Below are 13,480 nucleotides of genomic sequence, written 5' to 3'. Positions count from 1 at the left end.
AAAAGAATCATCGTGGCTGAACAGACCGATTCCAGCCTGTGGAAAATGGACTGAGCCTTCGCCAGAAATAAACTGTAGACACTTGCTAATTACAATTTGTGGCCAACTTACAAAGTTCAGTAAAGGAGAAAACTACCCCATTCAGATCCTCTTTCCCAGTTTGATGACATCATTCACATCATTATGTTGTGATATGCCAGATGGGAAAATTTGAGGTGGGGATGAAGTGAAAATCCTGGTTACACCTTTTCTCCAGGCTATCTGCCTCTCCATCATTTTACAACATCACAGAGAGTCTCAGACAGTTTGACTCTGCCATCCCCAGCTGGTTTGGACCAAACAGATAAATGCTGAACCATTAAGAATCAATACATGTTTCCACCATTGTGGCAGGTTATGCTGCACATAGCTAACCTTAATTTGTTTATTTAAGCTCACTAGTATATTTAAATAGAGAGCGAAGGTAATAGTATAAGCTCTGTAATTTCTATTGCCTGGGAAAAAAAATAAAAACAGCCCTGCATCAAATGCTTATTGAAACTGAAACATATGTATTAACATATGGCAGAATTTCACTTACTGTATGTTTTAGTGCAGAGCTGATGAGGAAGGCATCTGTGCTGAGAGCATCTGAATGGAGGCTCAGATAATGAGCAGAGCTCAAAAAAATACACTCTGAAAGGTTGGGATGTGTCAAAGTGCCCTGCAGTTGATTTGTGTCAGAGCTGAAAGAATATACTCAAGTCTCTAGTAATGCAGGTACATTGCTGTGCTTTGCTTTCTGCACTGGGACCCGTTTGAGTCTTCATATGCTGCTGTGGGCACCTGCTTTGGAAGTCCTAGACAAATTCTAAACCCAAGACAAATGGTTTCACACCAGAAATGCTGACACAATGTCTACTTGGAGCTTAAGCAAGTGCTGTTACAGTATTGCTATTTAACAAAGAATGGATTAATTGGAGATCTTAAATATCAAGCCCAAATCTGGATCCAGATTTGAAATTCTCTTAGGGACACCAGGTCTTTGGAGCTGGGGTTCTGGTTTTGCACTTTCTACAGACATGCCGACTGGTATAGTTGTAAGCATAATGTCTATCTTCAAGCAAGAGACACTAAGAAATGAGAGCAAGCTTCCTCTGCTGTGATTCTCATCCCAGTCATACAAACTTCCAAGATTTATACAAAGCCAGGTCTTTTGGTTCTGAGACGACCCCCTGAATACTCTGAATATTAACCATTTCTCCCGCACATAGTGATGTAGTGTTTCAGTAAACTGTGTAAAGACTCTCGGAGGCTCTTGCTGCCAACTACTAATATTATTAATGGGCACTACAAAGCCACATTGTTCTACACCTATTTACTGGAAGTAAGATATGAGGATACCAGGTGTAATTACTTTACTGCCTTAAGGATAGAAGTCTTTCTTTCTGATTTGACCACAGTAGAACATCTGCATCGCTCAACCACAGATTACCTGGCTCCTGGGAGATGCTTTCAAAGCACCCAGTTGCTACTTAGTGACCCAGAAGGAAGTTTACCACCTACTCACAAAGCCTCATTTTGAAGTACTATGCCTCTTGCGAAAGCAAGGAATCTTCAGGTTCTTCAGAGCATGGGCTATGTATTAAATGTGTGAACCACTTGGGCACCATTGTACAAATCACAGCTTTTGATATGAAACTGTACTCCAGGAATAATTCCTTTTAAAAAAAAAAGTGATTATTGAGACTAAGGAAAGGTATTTAACACGTGTACATTGCTTTTCAGGGAAGCTTGCATGGAAGTTTCCAGACATAGCGCTTAGGGACATGATTTAGTGGTGGACTTGGTAGTGTTAGGTTTATGGTGGGACTCAGTCTTAAGGGTCTTTTCCAATCTAAATGATTCTATGATTCTGTGAAATAAAGAAAATAAGTTGGGACGAATCAAACTGTTTCACAGAAACGCCAAAAAGAGTGATGCAGAGAAGGCATCACTGTGTATGAATCAAAATTCTGTTTACTGAGAAGGTTTGAATCTGTTGTATTTCCATTTTTACCTCTACTGAAGAAACCTTTGAAGGTCCTGCCATAAAAAGATTTCTGTTTGTGGCCCTGTGACATGAATATTTTTCATATATTTATTGAACTCCACCCAGGTACAAGCTTCTCCTTCACAGGAAGGACAGGTTGTCTAATTTGGGGTAAAACTACACAAGGGATGTCTTAGTTCTGCAGGGTAAACACTGAGGTGCAAATGCCTTGGCTGAACGTGTAAACGTGCTGAACTCCCTTCAGTTGTTGAAGATGGCATTCCTCCTCCTCCTCCTCCTCCTCCTCCTCCTCCTCCTCCTCCTCCGCTCAGTCTCTGCGCTGGAGGTTACCTCCCACAGAAGCATAATAGGCAGGAGATACCTGCCTGCATCTCCACCACTTTGAGACAAAATCAAGGCAAGTAATTTCAGGTCTTTGAAGGTAGGTTTGTGCTAAAGACCCAGATTTTATGCTAAAGTGGCTGATACTAATATAATTGGGGGGATAAGGGGTAGCCTTTGGCAGCAGACAACTGAGAGTTGTATCATCTTCAGCCAACGCAGGAAGATTTTCCAAAGCTTGTCTGCTAGCACCTTGAATAAGACCCTGACTTAAATCTGCCTTGATTGAGAAAAGAGCAAAATAGATTATGTATGCACAGAAGCATACAAAAATATATTTAAATGTCTGTTCAGGTATCTAAATAACGTTGTGAATAGAGTCTCGGTGTTTTGCTCTAAGTGAGGCAGAAACATTTGGCACAGGCCTGGACACTGAACTTGGATCTCCTGGGTCCCAGCCCACCGTTTCAATCACAAGACTGTTAGTCTTTCTGAGTATGGATTTGTCTATCCCCTATGTCTTTTCCATCATCTCTAAACTTGAGTGACTCCTATGACTAATGTGATTGTAAGTCATAAAACATTAAGTTATGACACAATCAAATCAAAGCCAAGAAATTCATAGTTAGGGTGTAGGCTACATTCTTAACTCAAAACCAGAAAAGCAGCATTACAGGGTAAACAAAAGGATGAAGTGTCAGCCCTCATTTTTCATTTTTGGTCTCTTATCAGTTTGTATCAATTTAAGCCTTTTTTAAATATGTAATTTCTTTGACTTATTTTTTTTCCCTCTAGGAACTGAAAATTATTCTGCTTTGAGGTCTGGAACCTGCCATACAATAAACACTACTTAATTGGGACATGCTTAATAGGGATGGCCACTTTAATGGGACATCTCCTAGGGAACCTATTTATGTTAATGAGACTGAATGACAATGACTGTTTCTTAAGTGGGGCAACAAAAAGGAAAAAACTCCACTTAACAGGGATGCACTCAGCTGTTACTAGTTTGTTAAGTGTTTAACCAGGTGTTAAATAGGCCTAAAATTCTGGGCTTCCATCTTTTAATTCAAAAATGGAAAATTAAAACATTTACATCATGATGAAACGTAGTGTTATTATTTGTATAGTGGCATTTAGTGCAAAGAAAGGGTCAGGCTGGTTGCAACTATGCCAGAGATAGAAGTTCTCTTCTCCAAAGAGATTAAATAACCCTTTTCTCCAAGCATGGCACTACCTGTAGATTGGATTTGTTCAGAGATTCATTGTAAAAGCTAGAAGTACAACCCATCTGTCCTAATCCTGAATCCTGTATTTCACCCTCTCACCCCAAATCTTTCCACTTCCATAGTCTGAATAAAAAGATGGAAGCAAAAAAATAAAACCGGGAAAGCTTCTTAAATCTAAGTGATCCCGAGATCCCAAAGAATAGATGTCTGAAGACTTCCAGGAGCCTCCAAAAGCCTGTAAGCCATTTTGAAGGTTATTCTCTTCCTGAAGATCTTTTGTGTGCTGTGGTTTCCTCTGAAAATATGTATACACGTTTCAGGGGAGAACAAGAGACCATGTTAAGAAGTTGTCTTAAAAACAAAAATCCCGTCTTAGATGACAGCTATATAAATCTGGGGACTCTCCCAGGCAAACCAAGACATCTGATTATGCCATTGTATCCTGTTTGGCAAAGGAGAGAGTGAAGGAAAGTGATAGACATGAGGGGCAGATGGAGTTTGCCTAATGTGTCTGTTCTTTTCTTCGCTGCCTTTTCAATTTAAGAATGTAGCAAAATAGCAGCTGCTCATAATTTCATGAATCAAGAAGTATGTAAATTTCAGCTACAAAATTTGTTGCATAGTTAGACACACGCACACACACACACAAAGAAAAAAAAAAAGAAAAAAGATCTTGCTTGCATCTACAACTTTCTTAATCTTGCATGCAAATTTAGCTTTCAGGCCTGGTTCTCCTCTCGTTTAGGAGTGAACCAAGAGTGGCTCAATGGATTTCGCTGTCATCACATAGGGCAAAAGCTGTGGGATAATTGTGCTTTAAGGGTTCAGCTAGTCTCTGCTTGTTGCCCTAACACTAGCATGGAAGGACGAGCCTGGCATGAAAGGCTCCTTTCATGCCCCTGAGCTACCACAGCGGCTTTGTGCCGTACCTCTGCTCCTAGGCTGCAGATGGAGGTAAGGAGGAAAGGGGTTGTGATAGGAATGTCTCCACAAGCAGGAAAGCTGAGCTGTGAACAGCTACCTGAGGATGCTGACCACCACTACAAACTGAAATGGAAATCACGCTCCTCGTATTTCAATCCGTAGCAGCCCCCGAATTAAAAGATGGAAAAAGTGACTTGAAATGTATCATCCAAATGTATGAAACGCTGCTCAGAAGGAGCTGGGGATCAGGGCCTCCATATACTATACAGCTGGTTCTAGTTTTCAGACAAGATTTACTAAACACATGTAAACCGTGCATATCTGTTTGAATACTTTTTGTGCAAATAACTTCCTCTGTGGTCAAGCTGTTCCTCTCAGATCCAGGCTACAGATTTGTGCTTTATACTCACCACTTTTTTACCCTTGGATTTCCACCAGTATCAGTTCACACTGAGAGTATGAAACTGTGAAGAAGGGAGCTGAGTTTGGCAGCAAGAGTCAGGAGAATTTGCAGGGCAAAACACTGAACAAACTCATGATAAAGGGCAGAAATCATCCCTGGCTTAGCTCCATCCAAGACAGTGGGCCAGATCCTGAGCGGCTATAAACAGACACAATACTACATATTTCATAGGCGTTGCAACCATTTACATCATTTGGCCCAACAGTCTCTTATACAGAAGCAACATCTCACCAATTCTGGTGGGGTTTCTCCTTATTTATGGTCCTTGAGTGAGCAAGCAGAGCAATGGTCTTTCTTCACAAATTAGAACTGTCCCCAAATTATATCTGCCGAGTGTCACGAATTCAAACTTTAAACAACAAAGTGACAGCTGAAACTGAATATAAAGAAGCAGGAGGGCAGAGCTTTATGATCGATGTTTTATTGGAATCATATAAAAAAGAAAAGCATTTCACATATTTCATGGAGGTATTTTATGTGCAAATTTAATATGAATCCTCTTCTTGTTAAACTCTTACGTGATCTATGTACTTCAGTATATAAAACACAGTATAGGACAACTATGAACAAGTTTATTAAAACAGCTTGGGCTCCTGTTGACATCACCAACCACACAAGTGCTTGCTCAGGGTTGGTGTGATCTTATCAGCCTCTCCTTATATTTCAGGTTACCTACTTGTTCGTTTTCCCTATATATCTTTCATTGTTACAAGAATTCAACTCATGGGCAGATCTCTAAGATAAATCTGCTTGTCTGTTTTGGGAATATGGCTCTAGTTCTAATTTCGCAGACTTCGTTCAGGCAATACTCCCTTTGACTTCAGGGATTTTTGCCTGAGTAATCCTTTCAGAATTGGACTCTCCATGATTTTCATTTACTTAACAACTTGGCATTACATCTGTAAAATATTAGCCCAGTAATGTAAAACATCAAATTAGATTTATACATTAATCTAATCTATATATGAAGCTTGATAGTCAGTTCTGTTACACTGCATTATTGCAATTCCAGGCATTCTGTGTCATTTCATATTTATTCTGATGATGCAAGAGAAATAAAAAGGTTTATAGATCGTATTTGGTAACCCATGTATGTGAAAAGAAAGTCTGAAATTTAAAACAAAATTTAAAATAAACTCCCACTTTCAGATAAACCAGGTAAATGTTTCTCTATCGATCACAAATGAAGGAGAGCACACAAAAAAAGCTAATCTGAAATAATCAACAGAACAATAAGCTATTAAAAAGGAAAGAGCAGGTCAAAAGAAATATCCGGACTGCAATGCATTCTCTAAAAATCCTTGAAGAAGACAAATAAGCAATTGTTTTTTTTCTGTGTGACAGTTGCAGTCTGAAAAGTAAAAAATTACTCTTTCATATGTGTACATAAACTGCATTTATAAACACTTCACATAACTAAATTATATTTGTTTCCTCCAGGTTGGCTGCCCTTGAACATTTTTCTCCTTCTTGCCGCTTTTTGATTTTTTTTATATAATCCATTCATGAAAGCAGGTCTTATGCATATGGCCCTGATTCAGCAGCCACCCCCATGCAGCAGGGCATTTAAGAACATGTTAAACTAAAGTTTTCTATATGCTTTGGTACTTTTAAAAACTGGATACTTGGAGACAACCCACCAATACGTTATTCTTACATCTTAAACCCATTTACTTCTCTTTATGAATGCTTTCAATTTGTTTTACTCTTGTTGGGCCAAATCCAGCTTGTTATTTACAGAAAGAACACAACAAGATTAATAGGCTATGGTCTGCACTAGCCTACACCCCTGGAAATTCATAGTGATCCCATCAATTGCCGTATAATTTCTCTGGATTCATATCAGGTTAAAGCCCCAATCCAGGATAATGCCAAGCAGATGCAAACAAGGGCCAGCATATAAATGTGGAGAATCATGGCCAGAATAAGACGGGATCTCTTTATTCCAAAGGAGAAGGTAATGTTTAGATATAAAAAATTACATGGATTTCTACACCCCCCCCCCCTCCCCCTCCCCCCCCCGCTTTTGGTAATCCGTCACCACCTGAACACCAAATAGGAAATGATGCAATGCTGGGGGGGGGGGGGGGGGGATCAATTTCATACACATTACTAAAGAAATACTGGATTCATATGCTATCCCAAGCAGTTCGTTTCACTTGTGTATGCTGTGACGAGCACCCAGTACGCTCTCTTCAAAAAGGAGGTTCTCCGCACTAAAATGTTTCCTGCGGGACGCAGCATCGGTTTTGCCAGTATATGCCAGCTGCAGTGAACTTACGGCTTCCTCTAAGGGTGTCTATTTTCTCCCTTTCTGCATTAATCCAGAATTACTGTTTCTCCTACCCTAGCATTCAAATGCAACAACCCCAAACACAGTTGTGTTTGCAGAAAATCACAGTTGTGCAGGCAGTCACAGTCGCGTTTCCAAGAAAAGATGTGCTTCCCAAAATGAAATCTCACGCTCATTATTGGAAGAAAAACCACCTCACACGTCCTAAACATCACGTATTACAATAAAGCCAGCTTCCCGGTTGCCCCGATAGCTCCAGCAAGCGCTGCAGCCCTGCGCTCAGGGTTTTGTTTTACAGCGGTGCAACAGGCAGGCGAGTCTGTCTGTCTCGGTATCTCCCCATCTCCGCACACACCTGTCTCTCCATCCCCGTACACCCGTCTGCCTCTCCTCTCCCATCCCTGCGTGTTGCAACAGGGCCCAGGCGCGGACGCCTCTCCCCTTGGCACCCACGTGCCGGAGCCGGCTGTGCTGACGTGGGGCTGAGCCACCCTGGGGACGGCCGGCACCCACGGGGGACCCACGGCAAGGGGCGCGACCACCGTGGGGTGGCGACGAGCCAGGACCAGGGGACCAAAAAGCCCAGCTGGAGGGAAGGAGCAGAGGATATTCCCTTCTCGCCTCCTCGGATGAAGTGTTTGTGACTGGAAAGTGAAAGAAAAACCTTTTTTCTCTTTCCTTTTCCAAGGCAGCGTCAGCTTTGCGCTCACCCGCTTTATAGGCCCTATCTGGAAGTGAATGAAAGGGAAACTGGTAGGTGAGGGAGCAGCCTTTGAGCTGCTTTTTTAATGTATTTCCCTCCATCTCCTTCTCGCAGTTTCCCTGTTCTGCAACCCGCGAGATCCAAGTGCCCGACAGTCACCACGAGATTTTTATCTCCCGGTGACCACTAGTGTTTTACAGAACGGAGAATCTGCGGGAAGATTCAGTGAATTGTTTCGTGTCACGAAGAGCCCTGTGACAGCAGCTAAAGGCAGCTCCTATCCCCAGCTACAGTCACTAAACCAGCTCTCCTGCCACGGGGGGAGCGGCACAAAGAAAGCAGAACATAATCTTCCCAGCTGAGGTTCAGAAAACAAAAAGGGATTTAAACTAATAATGCTGTTTTCAGCTTCTTATTCTTAAGTATATGTGCAATATTGGACCTGGAGATTCTGCAGAAACTGGGAGAAATAACACCTGGCTGGGACACAGTTAGCGGAGAAGAAAGCACAGCCAAAATGGATCCCCGACCGAGCAGGGAGGGAGAGATGGGAAGCGCAAGAAAGTGAGGCAGTGGCTGCATGAAGAGGGTGAGGAGATTCACGATAGGAATAGCAAGAGTTAAATACCACAAAAAAGGATGTGCAAAAAACCAAAACCAAAACCCTAACAGAAACCAGTAAAAGGTAAAAAATAAGTGAAAGGTTCCAAGTGAGATAAAAGGTGGGAATTTTGCCCGGGAACATAACCTACTAACTTGTCTCCTAACACGCACCTTTAAAGGACACGGAAGATAAATGCCCAAATCGACAGAATAGCCTAAGTCAGAGAGAAGAGTGCTAGAGGGAGCGTGAGCCCTGCCCAGCCAAGAAAGGGTGCAACGCACCTCCCGTCCAGCAAAATGCTAGCTCTGGTATCATCCTGCACAAGGGATAAAGGACAATAAGGCAAGGACGGTGCTTACAAATTAAAACTGGTATGAACCATACACTTCAATAAATTTGGTATGAAACTGTTGCTCCCTGCCAGCTACAGGGAGCGGATAATCTGATAGGTCCTTTTCTCTAATTCTCTTGATTGCCTATGGGTATTGTTACCACTTACGTTGGCCAAAACATGACCATGCATCTGGATAGAATATACCGTAAGGAAAGCAGCTATTTGACAGAAATGTTGCAAACATATTCAGTCTGGGAAGACTGACTCAATTCATTAGGCACAGTGATATATTCGTTCTTTTGGGGTCTTCAATAACTCCTACTGTACATGGCAGAGAATACCGCTGCAATGTCATCACATGTTTTTGTTGGTATGGGTTAATCCACAAATCCTCAAAGAAGATCTGTTGTGGGTTATGCTGGATACTTATAAATGTCTCCAGAGTTAAACAGCAAGTAACCACACCACCCAAATTTACTTTGCTTTTAATTGTGGTTGTTTTCCCTGCCCTCTATGAGAACTGCTTTCTTTTCTTCCACCTACCAGTGTGTATCTGTAGCTAGCTACGCAGTAGTCATAGGATTTCACGCTTAGATCACGTATGCCACCATCTTACATGATTTGTGCTAAAACTTTCACAAATTACCAAAGAATGTGGGACTCGCCACGTTGGTTCGGAACAAGGGTCCATCCAGCTGAGTCTCCTGTCTCTGCCAGTGACCGTAAAAGGGGACACCCAGGGAAGAGTGGGCAGGCACATGGGATGCTTCTCCCCAGTACTCCCCCAGCTACCAACCATTTTCTGCTCAGGGGGTTTCCTGAGCTCGTACACATCATCGTGTCTACATCACTGGCCAAATCCTCTGGCAATTTATATGCTGCAAAACCTCTGGCTACTACAATGGATATCAATCAAGCAGAATTGGAGTCGGTGACAATAATTGGGAAAAAAATTAATCTGTGATTTGGAAGACATATGTGAGTTTTGATCTTAATTTGGGCTACATCTCCCAGCAACATAAATTATCTGTCTGTTTGGCTGTCTCTGTTCTCTGCCATCCCTATGGAGTCTCACTATGCAATGGCACAGTGTAATAAGGATAGATGGAGCGCAGCTTACTTTGCTCTAAAATCCCGTTTAAGAGTGAACAGAAGGAGACTTTCACAGTGGAGAGGGATGGGATTTTGGAATGAGGCACTCCTTTCCAGCGGGCACAGGCACGTGGAGGCAGGCAGCCGGGGACAAGAAGCAGTTGAAGAAAATGCAAAGAAGAGAGGCATGGAAATGAGGAGGGAATGGGCTGGACAAGCAGCAGACAGGGGTACAGATAAGGCTCTAGAGGAACTCTTTTATGGGAACTGTAGAAATTTGGGAGTCAGTTTAAGTGAAAAAGAGAAGAAGAAAATAGAAGAATCCATGGAGAAAAGACTCAAAGTTACAGCTTTGCTGGGAGAAGCAGCACCTCATCTTTCAGTCTCCTGGCCAAGGAAATAAGCTAGATTCTCTAAGGCAAATAGAAGCCTAAGTCCAGTGATTAAAACCAGACTCGTGGTCCAAAATATCCTAATGAATGCAGACTGCTGCCCAGAGGAGCAGCTGTGACAATGAATTGTTTCTGACAAGTTTGGGACCCTTGGAATAAAGGTCCGTTTTCTCCAGGATTCTGGACGACGACATGTGAAGCATAACAAGACCAATTGCCATTGATGGCCCAATGTGCAAATGTGTTAATTAAACATCTGTATTACTGACATTTTATGACATGGTGACATCAATAGGAAACAAATTTTCATCGGATATTTGCCGAATTCCTAAAATAGTGCCTGTATGACTATACCTGGGAGAAAAGAAATCTGTACAACAAACTCAGAAATATTTTGGATGTCGCAAGAATTACTGAAGTACTATTAGTTACTGCCATCATTTTAGATTTAAACTTCAAGTACACTGTACTTACTTTTTCAGTACTCTATTAGCGCATGTTGAAAGAAGTTAGCATTTACACAGATCAAATCTAACCTTAAGAAAACCTTCCTCAAATGAACAGATGAGACTGATTTCTCAAAACATAATAATCCAAGGAAACTTTATTCTAGCCGCCGTCTTGCCAGGGTGCACCAAATTTTCCAAGATCCTTCTTCCATGGGTACATTTCAGCAGGAACACAAAGCAAATTATCGCTTGCTCCAAGGAGCTCTGTACCCTGCAGGTTCTTTGCAGAATCCAGCCTGAAGTAATGCAGCACTTTGAGAAAACAGAGCTGTCAAGCAAGATTTCCTTGGGCTTGCTGCCACACAAAATGGCAAATAAGGGACTTGATCCTGCACAGGAGACAATAGGAATTATAGGTGCTCAGCGTTTGTCTTCCGGCAGAGTTAAGGTTTCTCAGTACTTCCTAAAATCAGTTGTACTGTTTATACTTAGTCAAAATTATATAGCTAAAAAGCTTTGGTATCTAGCCACAGAGCTTTTATTTCAAATTGGCAATAATGTGACAAGATGTAACTCCCGCAAAAAAGACTACAATAATGTTAAAAATATCATAAAATATTATTTATATCAGGATACATTTGTTACCCCATATGACAATCATTCATATTTCTTGACAGATATAAACCTCCGCTTAACACATTAGTATCATAAATATTACCAGATATAACACTGTAATTTAATACCTACCAAATGTATTTTAAAATATTACTCAATTTAAAACTTTGGATTTTAACCAGATGTGTTTCCAGAAAATGATTCAGGTCAGATGCTTTTTTCTTTTCCTTTTTCTGTGCGTGTGCGTTCAAAGTGGAGCATTACTATGTGATTTATTGTACTATGACTGTATGCCCCGAACCTAAAACAGCACCATGATACTTCATCCTTGAGGCTTACACACCTGCAGTCCAAACTAACAAGAGAAAACATCTACACGGCACGGCAGGAGTCTTTGAAATGTCTTTTTGCAGTTGCCTGGACACAGAACAGACTGGTAGAACAGGGAGGCAGCGGAGAAAGGGTGAAGACAGGAACTCCAGCCTCTTTCATCTAGAAAGGGGGGACCATGGAGAGATTAGAGGAAAGGATTTTGATTAGATCACTGGAATGTGAAATGATGCTTCCCAGGATTAAAATCCTATTTTAGAGCTACCAAACCGGTTACGTTGTTAGTCAGAATTTGGAGGCTCGTGCAGCTCCATCCCTGCAGACGGCTGTCGCTCAGCAGCACCCGACACCCTCTCGCTGGAGCAGGGGGGACCCCGGCCGGGCACCCCACCCCTCCCCACCATCATTCCAGCCGCGGACACGCAGCCACCGCCCCAGCAAAGAGCCGCTCTCCCTCAAAGCGGGGCAATTCCAGAGGAAAAGGGGCTTCCTTGTCGAAAGGCACCCCTGGGTCCAGCCCCACGACAGCCCCACGTGCCACGGTGCGGGGGCTCTTGGATTTCGGTCTCGTCGAGCGCCCAATCGAGTTCCCCAGGTGGAGGCCTGACATCCTCATCACCAAATGCCATTAGTTTTATTCCCAGTACAGCCAACTAACAATCTGAAGGTCTATAGTTGTCGGGCTGATCATTACGTGGAACCATTAACATAAAACCCGCCATCGCAATTAGCATCTTTGTAAGCAGCAGCCTCAGCAAAAAGTGGAAATGGAGGCTGAAATAATGGTGCTCCTCCAAACGAGGACACCAGCAGATTGGGAAATAATCTGTAGCAATTGCTCTGCCGCTGTCTCTGCTGTAACTTCTCGAAAGATAGACAGAGCCATTTTCAAGTAGTCAACCCACTGACTTGAGTGAGCACTAAATTCACTTGATGATCAAAAACAATTTGAGAAAAAAAAAAATAAATCTACAATCACTCACTTACCCAGAGGAAGATATATTTTCCTTTTACGGATGAAGTGCAAAACAGTGAAAGTAGCTGTATTTGGAAAAACACCATGCAGCTTATTGATTTCAAAGGGGACAGGTACAGACCGTGTTTTTGCCCATTTCCCAGTAAGGAAATAAGGAATGCTTTCTTGGGGGCTAACGTATTTGCAGACCGTTTGCATACGCCGGTTTGTTTTGTTAAAAGATGAGCCTGCTAAAATGTTCTGTGCTTTTCAGGAAGGGAACAAGGAAAACGTTCGTATTTATAGCAACGTTATTGTTTAGAACAAAATAAGTTATTTCATCCTTTTAATCTCCGTTTCTATGGATATCCTGCGTGGAGCTATGATCCGATTTTCCAACCTTCATACGCGCCGTCCCCTCCAAGGCAGTGGTCAGTGGCACTAGCCCTATGAGTAAGTGCCTGTCTACATTCAAATAAATCCCTTTTAAAGACGTATTTGTACCGCCCCGGACACAGTGAATCAGGCTGCCTCGAATGTACTTTTTCATTGTTGTTTCCCCTAAACTCTCTCCACTTATCTAATTTTAGCCTGCCGGCTCCCCGAGAGGGCTGACAACCTTCCCCGCGTCTTTGGGCACCAAAGGAACGCTCTGCCGTTCACCCCGCCGCGCCGCAACCGCGGACGATCCGCGCACCGCGCCGGGGGCTCTGCGGGAAGCGCCGGCCACGGCGGCAGCTCCGT

General features: G+C 42.5%; 1 protein-coding gene across 1 annotated transcript in view; it reads right to left on the bottom strand.

Moving 5' to 3' along the window:
• RABEP1 (rabaptin, RAB GTPase binding effector protein 1) overlaps positions 1-13,480 on the bottom strand; it is an 847,425-nt gene that overhangs the window by 474,574 nt on the left and 359,371 nt on the right. The window lies entirely within an intron of this gene.

The sequence above is a fragment of the Accipiter gentilis genome, chromosome 6 (assembly GCF_929443795.1).
Source record: "Accipiter gentilis chromosome 6, bAccGen1.1, whole genome shotgun sequence".
Taxonomy (NCBI): domain Eukaryota; kingdom Metazoa; phylum Chordata; class Aves; order Accipitriformes; family Accipitridae; genus Astur; species Astur gentilis.
Note: the sequence above shows the minus strand (reverse complement) of the source record. Positions and strands in the feature narration are given on the sequence as shown.